Source organism: Hippopotamus amphibius, chromosome 14 (assembly GCF_030028045.1).
Source record: "Hippopotamus amphibius kiboko isolate mHipAmp2 chromosome 14, mHipAmp2.hap2, whole genome shotgun sequence".
Taxonomy (NCBI): domain Eukaryota; kingdom Metazoa; phylum Chordata; class Mammalia; order Artiodactyla; family Hippopotamidae; genus Hippopotamus; species Hippopotamus amphibius.
In genome coordinates this window covers 68,142,455-68,148,638 of record NC_080199.1, presented here as the reverse complement: position 1 = coordinate 68,148,638, position 6,184 = coordinate 68,142,455, and positions in this window count along the sequence as shown.

Genomic DNA, 6,184 nt, shown 5'->3' with positions numbered 1-6,184 from the left:
AGACTCAGTGGGGAAGCAAACAAAAACAAAGCAAAAAGAACACATCGCTAGAACTTGACCTGTATTTCTAGGTGCCCTATAACTATTCTAAACACTTACTGAAACTTCATCAGGTTGTTCGGATTGATCAAGCAACTGTAAAACCCTTTAACAGTTCAAAAAGATGTATCGAGCATCTGCTTTATGTCAGGCATAGTGCGAGGGGTGCGGGTACAAAGATGCCTGAAGCAAAGTACATGTTCTTTGTCATGGGAGGAGGTGCATAAATGGATAGTTGTGATATAATTGAGAAGGGATTAAACTGAGGGAGGCTCTGAGGAAAGACGCCTAGCTCCCTGGTGTCCAGTGACGCTTTCGTAGGCAACAACTGCTGAGCCGAGTCTGGAAAGATGAGCAAGCTAAGCATGTGCATTTGGGAGGCGTCAGCAAACAGGCCACTGTGGAGGCCCGGAGAAGATGCGGAGGCCTAAGGAGGCGATGTGCACAGAGAAGTCGAGCTGTTGAGAAAGGAACTCTGGGGAGAACAAGCGATTCGGACTGGCCAGGAGAACAGGAACTGTGAGTGAGGTCAGTGAGGAAGGGTATGAGAGGAAGGAGAATTGGCAAGAGGTTTTCCCCCAGAACCCATGAGAGTAGAAAATTCCAGGCAAGAGGAAAAAGCCAACGGTGTCAAATGCAGAAGAGAAGTTTAATAACAAGAGAGCGGAAAATTGGATGTTATGACAGTCATGAATGGTCTTTGCCAAAGAGATGTCGTCAGAAGGTGAGGACAAAAGAGAGATTACAGAGGGTGTAAGAGTGATGTAGTTTTAAGTGCTGACATGAAGATTTTTTGGATTGTAATTGAAGTGCCCGACATTAAGCTTTTGATCACAGAGGCATCCGTTTCAAAGACATCCATCTCGGGTAAACACACTGCAAGCCATATGACACAGCTTCTAGCAAACCACCTAGAAAAGGAACCAGGCAATCCCCACCCAGGAGGTATCTCTTTTAGAAGGTCTAAGATAACTAATGGCTTCAGTGACCTCACTTCTCCTTTCCTGCTCCCTAATTCCCACCCCTATGTTTTAACTTTTCCAATAAAGAGTGAGCCTGTGAAACCCTAGACACCCTACCCTTGGACCTTAATAAAGGCAAGCCCCAGGTCCACACTTCCTCCCTCTCTCTCTACCGGAGACCTCACTGTGTGGCCCTGGGTGTGCCACGTACCTTTCGGGATTTGTGGGTAAAGTTCTTCAAAGTTCCCCGATGGTTGTTGCTGAGGTGTGTCCTGAAATCATAAAACGAACCACAAGGGCTGGTCCGGTCGCAGCATTAGTGTGGTCAGGGAAATGTCTATGTGGCTCATCACAAGCAATAGGGTCCCAGGTGAGGGTCTCAGGCATTCCTAGCCCATAGCATCACTCTCAAGAGGTTGAGGCCAACACAAATGAACGCAGGGATCAAGAAGTAGAACAGGCAATGTGAATTAACCCTTTGAGAAGCCTGGTTGTGAAGGGAAGGAAAGACGGGGGCAGTAAAGGGACAATGCAGGCTCAAGGAAAAGAATTTGGGGGACGGGGTTGACACAAATACATTTTTATGGATTATGGTAAACAAGCCAATGATGAGGAAAAGCTTGAAAACATAAACTCCAGGAAGGTAACTGATGGAACAATGGCATTCGGAGAGGAAGGAGGGGTTGCTCTTGTACATGAGTAAGGTGTGTTCTTTGAAGCTAGAGGGAGAAGGCTAGGATGAGCACAGGGACAGTAGAGAAGTTAGTGGGTGGGAACGGGGGCAGCAAATAATCCAAAGAATGAGCGGTCTGGAGGCCACGGACTAGGGAGGGTGCTGGAGGATTGTGGAGGTTGTGACAGACACCAAGGGAAACGAAGGAGAGCAAGGTTGACTCTGGCGAAGACTTCAGATGTGTGACGGCCACAATTTCCAAAGTACTGTGATGTTTTTTCTAGCATGTTTGATTGCCCTGAGGCAGGAGAGTAGAAGATTTGGGGAATGATCTGGGGCTTTCTCAGAAGAAAAGGCAGTCAAGAAAGTTGATGAAGGGACCTCCCTGGCAGTCCAGTGGTTAAGACTTTGCCTTCCAATACAGGGGCTGCGGGTTTGATTACTGGGCGGGGAGCTAAGATCCCACATGCCTCATGGCCAAAAAACCGAAAAAACATAAAACAGAAGCAATATTGTAACAAATTCAATAAAGACTTTAAAAATGGTCCACGTAAAAAAAATCTTTAAAAAAGAAAAAAGAATGTCTATGAGGAAGTGATTCACGCTGTCAATCACTACATCTGGTCTGAGTAGAGACATGAGTGAGACCAGATAGGGCTGAATACCTGTTTCCTCTGTCTATCAGGTGACCTTCCACAGGGAATTTAACCAAGAACCAGGAGCAATGCATCTAGGATTCCCAAACCTTATCACGACGATCACTCTCCCTAAATTGTTAAAGTCCATCAGAAATCTCCCCCAAGGTCGATTTTAATCAATCCTGGCTGCACATTAGAATTACACAAGGAGCTTCTAAAAAAGACAGAATCCAATCACAATGATCCGGGATGAGGCCAGGGTAAAGGTATTTTTTAAAACATCCTAATGATTCTAAAGTATATCCAGATTTTTGAGCCATTGGTTTGGATAGCCAACCTCCAATTGTCCATGTCAAGGGCAAGTTGGGAGAGAACTGCAGGGTCTGGGAAGAACACAGATAACTGAATTCTATAGACAACCCCAAATCTCATTTATGCTAATGGTTTCAGCCTTTCTATTTTTTTAATTAGGTGGTAATTTGTACCAAAATCAACTGTCTTGATTTTCTTTCCTTATTTCTGTCACTCATGATAAGACAGAGGTGCTAATTAACAGTGAAATGGCCTGAAGGCAGCCAAAAGGGAAAGAAAAGTGTGTGGTTCCATAAATGGGATCTTTGTCCCCGTAATAGCAGGGTTAACACGCATATGGTCCTTCCTATGTGCCAGGCATCATTCTAAGAATTCCACATGTAACTCATTTCTTCTCACAGCGACTCGGAGTCACGTTCTTTCATTGCCCATTTTACAGCTGAGGAAACTGTAGCACACAGATGACACTGCAAAGTCATAAAGCTAGCCACTGGTGGGCGTGATGTTGCATGCAGGTTATCTGAGTCCACAGTCCTCTCTTAACCATCACACATAGGTATTCAGGAAGATAATAAACTCATTAAGAAAAGCAGAATATATTAAAGAAAAAAAAAGTCAGAGAACTCTATGGTTATCATTCAGAAAGTCAAGACGTATATTTCTAAATGGATTTTGAATGCTAATTTTTTTTTCTGGCTGTATTGCTGATTCACAATGTGGCAAGAGTTCCTGAGCTAACACTTTAAGGAAATCACTTTTTCAGATGCAAAACTAGTTTTTTTATTAAATAGTTTAATACCTGAAAGGTATACAATTTACCTTAAAGCTAAATCCCTAGGTGGAGTGGCTGATAGATTATTACCATCCTCTTAAAAATATCTGCTTAAATGGACAGATAAATTATAAGTAAATTTTCTAAACTCTCTGCTTATACAGTTTTCCTCAATAATAAGATTTCCATCTTGCCTACCTCATCTGCATGCATTGCACCTATCAGGTAACAGAACCGTCATTCAATTAGGATTTTATTAAACCTTCATCATGTAGTTAATTCTATCTCTTTCAAAATGTCGGAATCTACTGCCTCATGGAAGGCTGTGTATAGTCAGTTTATGAGTAACCTAGGTGTTCATGGTGTGCTTTGCTTTCCATCACATTAATTAAATTACTTATTGTATAAATTATTGCAGAATGTCCCAGATGATGGAGATCAGGCAAATGTCAGGGTGCTCATTAATATTTCCTCAACACTTGCAGGAAGGAAAGCATTGCTATTTGTCTCCGGTCCCCCCTCTCCCAAGTGGTTCTCAGCCTTGGCTGCACATCAGAATTGCATGTAAATCTTTTAAAAATAGGGATGCCTGGGTCCCACCCCCAGAGATTCTGATATCATTGATCTGGGCATTGGAATAAGGAATCTTAAGAGATTTCCAGGTGATTCTAGTGTGTAGCCTGGGTTAGGAATCCATTGCTCAGGAGCTAGCAAGACTGTGGGTAAAAGCAATAAATGAGAAGAGGTGTATCTTCCAAAGCCACCCACAGTTTTTTATACTACGACTCACAAGTCTCTGGGGCTGTCACCCTCTCTCTAGCTTGTAGAAATTTTTTTTTGAAATAGGTATAACCTTAGTATTTTATTTGAATTCAGTTCCTTTGGGTAATTGTACTGTGTGCTTATAAAATGTCTCAGCATTTCACTTGAGTCACTGAGACATCACGTAAACCAATAATTCTTCAGGACCTACTCATGCTTCAGGAACACTGAAGCATTTTAATTGGAAGATTTTGCTTCTGGTCCAGTGGTTCAAAAGTCAGAGAAGCATATTTACAAGCAGACAGGCTGCTGTGAGAGTTCCTGCAGTGAAATGAAGTTACACACCTGTATTTATTTAATAGCACGTATCCATCTTACTTATTATAAGTAAATGTAGCTGATTCAACAGATTTTGAAGAGCAAAAATACATCTTTACCTAAAACAATGACTAAAAGACATGCAGGTCTTCCTTCAACAGTTTCCCACAAACCACCCCGAGAAAGAAAAGGGAATGTAACCAGGAAAATGACACAGCGTCCAGGAAACTGTTTACTGTCATTGAGCATAAGGTCTTTTCATATTTAAACTCCATCCCCCTTTTAACAGCGTGTGACCATGAGCTAATTAGGTAGCCCATCTATGCCTCTGTTTCATCATCTGCAGAATGGGATAATAGTGGTCTGTAACTCATGGGGTGAGGTAGGTTAAGTAAATTTATACATGTAAAATTCTTAGAATAGACTTGGGCATCTGGTAAGCACTCAGTAAATATTAGCTAAAATAATGCTGTTTTTTCAAGGCCCTAGGATTGGAAGCCATCAATTTCACCCAACAATTTAGCTGCCTCTGTGAGAGCAGAGCTCTAGGAAAGGGGGCAGAACTGGCCCTGGTGGACACAAGGGGCAGGAGATTCAAGGATCCCCAGCAGTAGGCTTCTACCTTCTTACTCTAATATTTAAAGGGATCAAAAGAGGCGCCTTGTCCACCTAATGGTTCCAATCACCTGTCTGAAATTTACTTTCCTCAGTCTTCAGAACCGCGAGCTCCATGAAAGCAAGGATAATGTATGTATTACTCACCAATATTCACCCAGTAATTATCCTGGGGTCTGGCACTCAAGAAGTGAGCAACAAAGTGTTGATTAATCTGGAAGTCCCAGTAGGGTAATATATTATCGGCTACTAACACTTCAGCTTAAATCAGAGCATGCACTTTAGTTCTGTCACCTAATGGTTCTCAGGTGTGTACGGATAATGAACAAATTGTGAAGGGGAAGGCTTGCTTGGAGGGTTGCGTGGTCTGATTTAAGCTGGCATCTCTCGCTCTTCTTATAAGGACACCATTCCTGTTGGATGAGGCCCCCAGTCCACTAGGGCCTCATTTAACCTTAATCGCCTTCCTAAAGGCACATCTCCAAATACTGTCCACAATGGGGTTAGGTCTTCAACATATGCATTTGAGGGGGGAGACACAATGCAGCCCGTAACATTAGGTTTGATGTGCCTTGTATGTGAGGGAACAAACTCTCAAGTAGCGATTCTCCAAGTGTGGTCCAACAGCATCAGCATCACCAGGGAAATTTGGAAGTCTGCCCCCATCTAATGAATCAGAAACTCTGAAGATGGGGCCCAGCAAACTTATAACAAGCCCTCCTGGTGATTCTGCTGTAGATTAAAATTTGAACACTGCTATATATGTTAAAGTATCAAAACAAAATTAAATCAGCCCTGCAGCCTAGTGAATGTGATGTGGTGAAAAGAGTTACTTAAAAAAAACTCCTTACAACAAGCCTGGAAGGTAGACAGGGAAGATACTGTGAGCTCTACTTTCGTATGAAGAACCAGGGGCACAGCACTGTCACTGAGTCACCCAAGGCCACCTGTCATCGCAGGTAGAAGCAGCAGTGGGGCTCAGGTCTCCTGATTTACTGTCAAGACAGCCAGTGCTTCCTACCAACATCCTCTGATACATCCAGTTCTACAAATCACAATCTGTAGTCTTTCTATTTTCTCCTTTTTACAAGTT